The sequence below is a fragment of the Mesoplodon mirus genome (genome assembly GCF_964341445.2).
Source record: "Mesoplodon mirus genome assembly, chromosome: 8".
NCBI classification, from domain to species: domain Eukaryota; kingdom Metazoa; phylum Chordata; class Mammalia; order Artiodactyla; family Ziphiidae; genus Mesoplodon; species Mesoplodon mirus.
In genome coordinates, this window is record NC_138984.1 from 65,892,649 (window position 1) to 65,903,167 (window position 10,519).

General features: G+C 41.2%; 1 protein-coding gene across 1 annotated transcript in view; it reads left to right on the forward strand.

Annotated features, from left to right (window-relative positions):
- The window catches only part of KIF5C (kinesin family member 5C), a gene marked incomplete at its 5' end in the record, with an annotated part of 175,549 nt that extends 166,962 nt beyond the window's left edge, over positions 1-8,587 (forward strand). Inside the window, 2 exons of the mRNA XM_082630257.1 lie at positions 4,529-6,012; positions 6,055-8,587. The remainder of the gene's footprint in view (positions 1-4,528; positions 6,013-6,054) is intronic.
- Positions 8,588-10,519: the final 1,932 nt, after the last annotated feature.

Here is a 10,519-nt window from a genome sequence, read left to right on the forward strand (position 1 = left end):
GCAGTCAGCTGCTGGACCTAATTCTCCTTAATGGCATGGTTCTCAGAGTTATGAATTCAGAGCAAGTAAAATTGTCCCTCTACAGTAGATTGCACAAATGCCCCTGTAAGATAAATCCACTTCTGTTCAGCAACGATATGTCCAGTGCAGTTGGTAATTCTTATAATGTGGGGATTGAATTGTAGAAAGGCAAAGGCAAGATAAAACTATGTACTGTTTGGATTAAGCGTAAATCCACTGCAGGCAATTGCAAAAGCCAAGGTTGGGGGGAAAACATCTCTGATTACTTCTTGCAAAACCCACATAAAATTAGCTTCCTTCTTCAACCTTCCCCATCCCTTCTAAAGAAAGGTGATTTTATTTCCTTCTCAGTCAGTCACACGTTGCCACTCTGCAGTACCATCTCCAGTTGGGCAGAGGCCCAGGGACAGTCCAGGAGCGGGTCACTTGGTTTCAGTACCTGGCTTTTGGGAGAGTGAGCGGCTCCTGTCAACCATCTAAGGATGGTCAACAGAACTGGGTTTTAAATGTTCTCGAGATGCACCAGACTCTCTGGATTGTCAGTCTATTTGATCGGAACAGTCAGAAATGTTTTTTCTAGGGGCTCACCTATTTACCTCTATACGTTATATCCATTTTCTCCCCAGAATTTGTCAAAGGAGGTGAACTTCCAGAAGGTTGGGGGATGGATGAGAATATCCTAGTTAAATCCATTCTTGGGCCTGCTGGAAAGACTGCTGTGGCAGACATGTTTGTAAAGATCTTTAACTCAGGATGAAAAAGAAGCACCTCTAGATAATAAGGGATGTTTTCTTGGTGTTTTCCTTTCAGAGCCCCTCACAAAATCTCAGTTCTCTCTTGCCCTCCTGGAGGTGGTTAAACTAAGCAGATTGGGCCCCCTTTGTGGCCCTCTGTTTCTTCCAAACTATTAGCTAAAATGTGCAGAATCTCACACGTTGGGGGAAGGGGGGATTTGAATGGAAGGCCTTCTGTGGAAATCGTGTCACTTTGTGGTTGGCTGGAGCTGTTGAGGCTACCCTGTTGAGTCTGTGTGCCTAGCGCTTGGCTGTCAGCATGGGTTGGCTGCAGTCATCATGTCAGGCCATAACCCTACAATTTAAGGTAGGGGCTCGCACCTCCCTGCCTCCAGGTGTGTAGGACGGCTGTCTCATCTGACCTGGGTGACCCATAAGTGATTCTGAGATCGTGTGCTTGGAAAAATGAACCTGGAAGGACAGTGAAATGGGCATTTCAAAGGGAGTATGCAGAAAGCATTCCTGAGCCTCTTGGTTTTCAGCTCAAAATGGATTTGAATGACAACTGTGACTATGCTGTCTTAGGTTTTTCATTTCTGGTCCTAATAATAATCACAGAATCTCAGCAGAAAGTCTCAACAGTACAGAGGCCCCTCCCAAAGGCAAGTCTCTCTCTCTCTCCCCCTCTCTCTGGGACTTCTTAAAGTGACAGGAATATACGGTTGCTTTTACCATGTTTAATTGAGCAGCTTTGTAATTGCAAGTGATTGCGCTATTGGAGCAAGAAATGGTAGTTATCAGATGAGCTCCCTGAATATGTATTTTTTGAGTTGGGGAAAAGGTAGTATTTTGTATTTTTCTTTTTAGATCTTTTAACATCTTTATTGGAGTATAATTGCTTTACAATGGTGTGTTACTTTCTGCTTTATAACAAAGTGAATCAGTTATGCATTATACATATGTTCCCATATCCCCTCCCTCTTGCGTCTCTCTTCCATCCTCCCTATCCCACCCCTCTAGGTGGTCACAAAGCACTGAGCTGATCTCCCTGTGCTATGCGGCTGCTTCCCACTATCTATCTACCTTATGTTTGGTAGTGTGTATATGTCCATGCCACTCTCTCACTTTGTCACAGCTTACCCTTCCCCCTCCCTATATCCTCAAGTCCATTCTCTAGTAGGTCTGTGTCTTTATTCCCGTCTTACCCCTAGGTTCTTCATGACCATTTTTTTTTCTTATATTCCATATATATGTGTTAGCATACGGTATTTGCTTTTCTCTTTCTGACTTACTTCACTCTGTATGACAGACTCTAGGTCCATCCATCTCACTACAAATAACTCAATTTTGTTTCTTTTTATGGCTGACTAATATTCCATTGTATACATGTGCCACATCTTCTTTATCCATTCATCTATCCATGGACACTTAGGTTGCTTCCATGTCCTGGCTATTGTAAATAGAGCTGCAATGAACATTGTGGTACATGACTCTTTTTGAATTATGGTTTTCTCAGGGTGTATGCCCAGTAGTGGGATTGCTGGGTCATATGGTAGTTCTAGTTTTAGTTTTTTAAGGACCCTCCATACTGTTCTCCATAGTGGCTGTATCAATTTACATTCCCACCAGCAGTGCAAGAGAGTTCCCTTTTCTCCACACCCTCTCCAGCATTTATTGTTTGTAGATTTTTTGATGATGGCCATTCTGACCGGTGTGAGATGGTATCTCATTGTAGTTTTGGTTTACATTTCTCTAATGATTTGTGATGTTGAGCATTCTTTCATGTGTTTGTTGGCAATCTGGATATCTTCTTTGGAGAAATGTCTATTTAGGTCTTCTGCCCGTTTTTGGATTGGGTTGTTTGTTTTTTTGATATTGAGCTGCATGAAGAGGTAGTATTCTAAAAAGGAATGTGTTCTCTTTTTTTTCTACTCAATTTTTGTTCTTTATTCCTTTTTTTCCCTCATCCACTTTGCTTTTATCTACTTTTAAAATCCCTTTCCACACTCTGAAATTTTTCTATTATAATTTATATCCTGCTTATTTATACAAAAATATGTGAGATTGCTTACAGTATTATAACACATAAATCAGGAGAGTGAAGCCAAAAAAAAATTAGAGAGGGAGAGAGCACTGTAGCAGGAACCACAGTCAAGCACTAAATTTGAATGTAAGCCTTCTAGGGGCAAAAACAGCATGAGGTGTTGAGTTGGAGTTCTTTTCTTTATTGAGGTGTAGTTGATTTACAATATTACATTAGTTTCAGGTGTACAACATAGTTATTTTAAAATTTTCTAGATTATACTCCATTTATTGTTCTTATAAAATATTGGCTGTATTCCCTGTGCTGTGCAATATATCCTTGTAGCTTATTTACTTTATACATAGTAGTTTGTACCTCTTAATCCCCTACCCCTGTCTTGCCCCTCTCCCCTTCCCTCCCCCGCCATTGATAACCACTAGTTTGTTCTCTATATCCATGAGCGTGTTTCTTTTTTGTTATATTCACTTGTTTGTTTTATCTTTTTAGATTCCACATATAAGTGGTAGCATACAGTATCTGTCTTTCTCTGCCTGAACTGTTTCACTTAGCATAATGTCCTCTAAGTCCATCCATGTTGTTGCAAATGGCAAAATTTCATTCTTGTTTGTGGCTGAGTAGTATTCTGTTATATCTCTGTACAGAGTTCTTTTTAAAATCAGAAGAGCAGGTGGGTCTTTCTTCGTATCTGTCACATTTCCTGTGCCTGGCAGTCCCCATGTGTTTCTCAAGGATGAGCCTCCACCTAGCTCTCTTGTCACCCACTCCCCACCCCAGAAGCACCGTGAGCTCTGCACATAACCCACAGGCAGGATCACAGACAGACCCAGGGCTTCCAGCTGATGTGAGGAAGTTGAGCCTTTACATTTCTTCCTGAAAGTTGAGTTCATTAGAGTTGGTCCAAAGGCTGATAAAGGGCTGGCCTCTGAGTCAGGACTAGTCGCCTTTCATCCTGGAGACTTGATGGTGATCAGGGGAACATCTGCTGGGACGTGGAGTGAAATCATAGGGGGCGCCCTACTGAGTAACGTCATCACGCTGAGGAGGTGAAACACACCTTTCAGGACTGGGAGCCTCCTTCTTGAGAGAGCCTGGCTAAGGGGGTGTGTCTGACCTGCCTGGGTATCTTAAAGTGCTGGCAAGTGAGAAATGATGTTTGGGTTCCCTGGAGGAATGAGAAAATGTGTTACATTTCTCCAAATATCTATAGTTTCAGTAGGCATGGCTTTGGGAAGAGACAGTTGTCAGGGCTAAATACTTAGAGCAAAAGCAGTAAATAGGAGGCTGTACTGTCCAGTAGGCTAGCCACTAGCCACAGTGACTACTGAGCACTTGAAATGTGGCCAAGTCTACACTGAGATGCGTGGAAAATGCAAAATACACACCAGATGGCAAACACTGTGGGGAAAAAAGACTGAACTATCTTAGTAGTAATATTGTAATGGAAAATATCTCAATCTCTACTACTTGATTACATGTTGAAATGATAATATTGAGTATATTGGGTTAAATAAAATGTATTATTCAAGTTAATCTTACCCGTTGCTTTTCACTGCTTAATGTGGCCACTTGAACATTTAAAATTAAATGCGTGGCTCACATGGTATTTCTATTGGGGCAGCTCTGGTCTAAATATCTAAAATTAAAAGTTTTTTTTGTTTTTCTTCCTGAGGAGTGAATTTCCATTGTGTTCTCTAACTCCTGTGTTCTCTCTTTGGTTCTCTTTCAACAGATATGACTCTCCACGTAGCATGTCAAGGACTACATTAATCACCAATTCCTTTACTTTTTTTCCCCACCTACACAATTTCCATTTTCTTTTATACTTGCTCACCCCAGCCATCTGCAGTACACCAGTTTCAGATATTTGAGCTGTGTAGAGTTTCTGTGTACAGATGTGTGCTTGGACTTTTCTCTTCCCGAGAAATCTGAAGGGGGCAATTACAGAAGATCCACTTACTCCTGGGATCTGTTGCTGTGGCCCTGGGCTTGGAGCATTGGGTGGTCCCTGGGTGGTCCTTGGAGACTCCTTCTCTGCAGCCACGTCCCAGCAAATACCATTCCCTGGAGGGGAACAACCAAGTGCCGTGGAGGCAGCAGCTTCTGCTTCGCCGCCGCAACTGTCTGGTTTCCTGTAAAATAAACACATTACTTTATATTTTTAGGGAACACAAAAGTGCTGCTATAGGGCTCAAAATTTTCATTCTGGACGCTTTTCCAAAACAAATCACCCCAAAGACGTATTTTGAATATCCTGGTTGCATCTTTGGATCTGTAAAATACACCTATTAGTATGGCACCCGTTAAAATGCAAAGCAAATTTCTTCGAGGCAGAAAAACAATGACAGTAGCAATGTAGAAATCGTTCACTCAGACACATCTGTGTAAATGCGAAAAGTCATAGCATTCACCTCTGAGTTGCTTGCTATTGAACCTGCAGTGACTAGTCTCAGCCAGCCCAGGTAGAACATCATTCCTTCAGAAGTGTTGAAAATGCTGCAAAGTTGGATGAGTGGAAGTGCGGCTGCCCCCCTCCTTGCTTCCTCTTCCCTCATCCTACTGGAGCTTGCATCAGGGACGGCCTCTTTCTCTACGGAACCATCTTGAGCCTGGTGGGGGTATTGCTGATGAAATCCAGGATCATTCCAGCAGTTGAAAAAGGAAGCCCTAGGGGGAAAGCAATTGACATATTTTTGTGCCTATGAATAAGTTGCCATGAATAATTTGTTATATTAACCCATCCTTGCCTACCATTTAGTTGAGTTCTCTCCTTGGCATCAAATAGATAGGTTTCCTCTTAGGCAGAATTAGAAGAAATCAGTGTGGATGGATTTTTTACATTCGGCTATTGTTTTATTCAAATACCTGAATCTAAAGCTGAATCAACTCTTATTTCCAGTTGTACATATTAAAATGATCGAATTCCAAGTAGTAAAGTTTTCAGGGAAACTGACAAGGATTCAATTAAGTTAGTCTTGTGTGCTGCTACTTGTTTTGATAAATTTGAGGGTTAAGTCAATGATAACCAAACCAGTCTCAGTGAAAGCACCCATCCTATGGTTGTGTCAGCCCAGGATGAGTGAGCTGGTACTGTCCCTGCTGCCGTCACCACTGGAATGAAATTTTGCCAGAAGAGACATTGCGTTTTCTCATTGCTGGTGGGTGAAAGATAGTTCAAATGTGTGTGTGTGTGTGTGTGTGTGTGTGTGTGTGTGTGTGTGTCTGTCTGTCTGTCTGTCTGTCTGTCTGTGGATAAAGCACTAAAGACTGAATTGACTTCTAGACTTTTCTTGTATAAAATTTCCCTAACCAAGCAAAGCTGCTTTGACTTAATTTATTTGTTAAATGTTGCACTTTGTTTATGTGTGGATTTTTTTTGGGGGGGCAGCTAGTAAGTAGAGAGAAGAGGACGAATTCTACTGACGTATTTATTTAGTAAAAATGACAATTTTGCATTCATTTACGTTTTAAAAATTCTGTTTGATTTTTTTTTTTTACATTGTTGCTAGTGCTCGCCCAACATAACTGCTCCAATGCTATTTGCCGTCTGACAGAAGGATCCTTGTAGGGCAGGCTTTGCAAACCTTATCAGGTAATAACATATGCCACAGATTATAACCTTGCTGTTAAGATGTTTGCCTCCTATTTTAGAAGTTAAAACCGGCCTTTGAGAAGATCGCCAAATAATAAATTGTCATACCACTGCTATCTGTTATACAACTGTGTAACTGCATAGTTGGAAATTGAACAAAGGTTAGGAGCTCTTTCCTTTGAGCTCTCTTGTTAACAGATTATTTTAGATTTTTTCCGAAGTAAGTTTTCCCTGGGCACCCCTTTTCTAATTCTAAAGAAGTGTTTGGCCCTTTCATGTTTCAAAAAGAAACATTCACTTGTAGTTCCATATTTCTTGATCTCTATAAAGGACTCACAAAATTCAGTTTACTTTTATTCACAGAGAAAGTTGGCTTTGATGTCTCTTAAAGATAATTCTGCTAGTTGCTGATCAGCCAGTCAGTTCACCTAGCTTCAATCTTTATAGGACCTCTAAACTAATTTTCCTACACTGTGACTAAAAGGTAGGCAGATCATGGGAATGGATTATACAGTATATTCAAATGGATCCCTAATATTTCTTTGTTTAATAAGGTAATATCAGGGGCTTCCCTGGTTGCGCAGTGGTTGAGAGTCCGCCTGCCGATGCAGGGGAAACGGGTTCGTGCCCCGGTCTGGGAAGATCCCACATGCCGCGGAGCGGCTGGGCCCGTGAGCCATGGCCGCTGGGCCTGTGCATCCGGAGCCTGTGCTCCGCAGCGGGAGAGATCACAACAGTGAGAGGCCCACATACCGCAAAAAAAAAAAAGTAATATCAGGACCACATATTCTGTAGGCCTCTTTTGTTAAAAGCCACATTTATGCAATTTTCACTTTTTTTAGGCTATTGTTCCTTTACATTTGTACTCCAGGTGTAAAAACCACATTTGTGAATGGCTGAGCCTATGATTATATTTTTGGTTGTATGCTGCTTTTTGCTAGTGTGTGTGTGCTTGCGTGTGTGTGTTTCTCTTCTCTGAATAATTTTATATTTCATGCTACTTCTTGAAAGTTTACTCTTTGATGCTAAAAGGGAATAACCAGATGATTTCTAAAAATAATGTCTCCCTGCAGGATGGTGGATTGTTAAATTAGAGGAATGCTGTTTGCTATATCAACATTTATGGTCAGAGACTAAAATATATTAATGCCAAGTGTGTTTTGGTCAATAACTGGAGAATTCTGTTTAAATGCATCATCTCTTCCAATGTTTTACAGTTTGCCATGTGGAATGGCAGGTAGTAGGGAGAAAAATAAGTGTGGATTAAGACTTTTAAAGGAAATAGTATCATATGATTAAGAAAATTAGAATTCGTAGAAATATTGGGATAAGTGAAGAAATAAAAACGTCTGTCTAGAATGTAGCATCTAGAGAGTTTTTGGAAGCCCTACCTTCACATGAGGGCGTGATATTCCTGTCCAAAGCCAGACTAAGCCATCAGCAAGACTCATGAGGGGATTATTACCTCTCCTTTCCTAGAGGAATAGCCAAAAGCAAATAAAAATTCTTAACAGTCCCCTCTTTGAAGTGTATTTTTTAAGCAGGGTGGAAAACATTTAGACTCTGGCTTTATGACACATTAGGGAAGTTGTTTGTCAGCAGGGGGCAGGAGGTGGGGGACCCGGAGGATTTCACTTATAGATTGTCTCACCCGCATATTGTGAGCAAGCTAAAGGCACCATCACAGTCTAAAATGCCTTCATTGAACAATAACAGTTTAGACTTTTTAGAAAGTATTGAATAAGGGTCAGGGAACAGCCGAAGGCAGTACCGGTCCGTGAAGTCTGCTTACACATTTACAAATTGTCCATCCGTTTAAAATACTTTTCACCGTGTGCAGATATAAGGGGAATAGGGCACTCTGTAGAATTATACATGTCTAGTTTGTAAAGTATGTCGTGTGTACTGCAGATGTATGTTCTCTGGGCTTTGTGTATCTGTACAGTAGCTTTCATTAAAAAAAAATTGTGGACTAACTTGTTTTGGTGGTGTGAGGGGGAGAAGGGCAATTTATATCAAGTAACGATGCTGTAATATAGTACATGTAACAAAAGATCTGGAGTAACCCTTCCCTGGCCCATGGAAAATTTTGGTTATCTTCTAGGTTCTAAAATGAAGATGTATGGATACTCTGGCGGACTGCATGTTGTATAATTTGAAAAATACTAAAAGTGGAAAATAAAATTGAATTAAACTTTGGCTGGTCTGTTTTTTCTTAGAGTCATCTTAAAGGCACTCTCCTTGAAGGCCTCAATGCCATTGTGAGGATGGGCCATTTTCTGGCCTTGAAGGAGTTCATTTCGGTGAGCAGCTGCTTGAATTCAAAGCCTGAGCAAGGTCAACCATGACCTTTCTGTCTTTTACTTTGCTTGAATATCTGTATTTAAAATTTTCCTTCATTGAGGACCCAAGAAAACCTGACATTTGTTCCTTCAGCACTGAAAAGACAACCACCTATGTCAATAAGTGTCTTAACTTTTTAAAAAGTAGGATCGAGTTAAGGTGCAATAGACCAGTGTATTAGCTGAATTTCTGAATTTCTCTTGTCCAGGAAGGGCACTTCTTCTAATAATAGGTTTTAGCTCATTGGCATTCTTCAACTAATGCCTTGGACCTCTGCATATATTGAAAGGTTATTGGCATCTTTTGAGAAGTGTTGAGGTGTTTGTATTCCTGTTTAGCTTACTGATTATTATTATTAATGTACAGGTCTGAGATCTTGTGAGAGGATGCCAGAGTGTGAAGCCGTTGGAGAATAACAAATGGTGGGACACAGGATTATTTTTATCTGCTCTCTTAGCAAGGAGACTTCCCTACCTCAGGTCACTGAAATCCTGTGGCCACGCACGGCCTTGTGTATGTAAAACACCCTCATTCTCGTTCTTGGTTTGGTTAATGTTGCATGGGAGTCAGACAGTAAACTGCCTTCATCAATTAAAAGTGGAAAGATGGATGCCAAATAAAGATTTTAGAAGTGGAATTGAGGACACTGCAAATGATGTGCTTTTATGATGTCGTATCCATCTCCTTGAATTTGTTATTCTCCAAAGAACTTGGAAGAGGCAGTTACCAAATATCAGATTGTTAAAAGTGACTTAGGTAGTAAAACTTCAAACACCGTGGATGAATATTTAGGCTGAAGCCTGTTCATTTAAGATGGGAAAGCAGTCCTTTGAAAGGACCTGATGACAAAGCACATTTCAGTATCACTGAGAAGTGACCCTATAGGTTCCAGGACAAGCAGCTCTGCAGTGCAGTAGGTCTGCACTAACCCCCACTGTTCCCCGGGTTCCTGTGAGCCTTTCCCGAGGTTTCCTGTTCTCTTGAGCTCTGAATGGTGCTCGGGCTATGCCTTGGAAGTACTACAGAGCTAGAGCAACTGTAGTAGAATGTGGAATGGAAGCTATAATCTGCCGAGGCAATTACCGGTGACGTGTGTATTTGCAGGTTTAATTCTAGCCTTTGTGACAGGTTATATCTTGTGATTTGTCTCATGTACATAATAAATTGAACAGGAGTGGGAGGTATCTCTTGGGTGACACATCAGATGAAAATATGTGGGCTCACTTGACAAATGCATCCTGAGCCATGGGATTTTTACTTTCCCTTTGGCATTTGGTGGTTCTTCAGCCAATCTGCAGAGAAAACACCAATTTCTGTGTGGTTAGCTGGGCTCAAAATAAAAGACTTGCAGGTAATCCCTGTGGATCTTTCCACTTGTGGTGCACCATGGATGCAAAGGCTGGACTCCTCCACCTGCTTTGCTTCCCCAGTGCTGAAGGAGGTTCTGTTTGGAGCCCCTCTCACTTTCTGGGACCCTTCAGACCCTCACTCCTCCACGTGACCAGACTGCAAATCATTCTCATAGGATAGCTTTTCAAAAAATTCACTTAAAAAGATACTTTACTCCTTCAGAATGTATACCCGAAATGAGAGAAATTGGCAGACTTGTTCCTGATGACGTGTACCAGCACCAGAACCTCGTAACGCTTGGAAAGCTTCAGTAGGCAGTGCATTAAGGTGAGAGACTATCCTGGCAGTGTGCCAGACACTGTATTACGTGCTTTACATGTATTAGTCCATCTAATCCTCCTGATAACTCCATGAGGTAGGCACCAGTATCTCCACTTT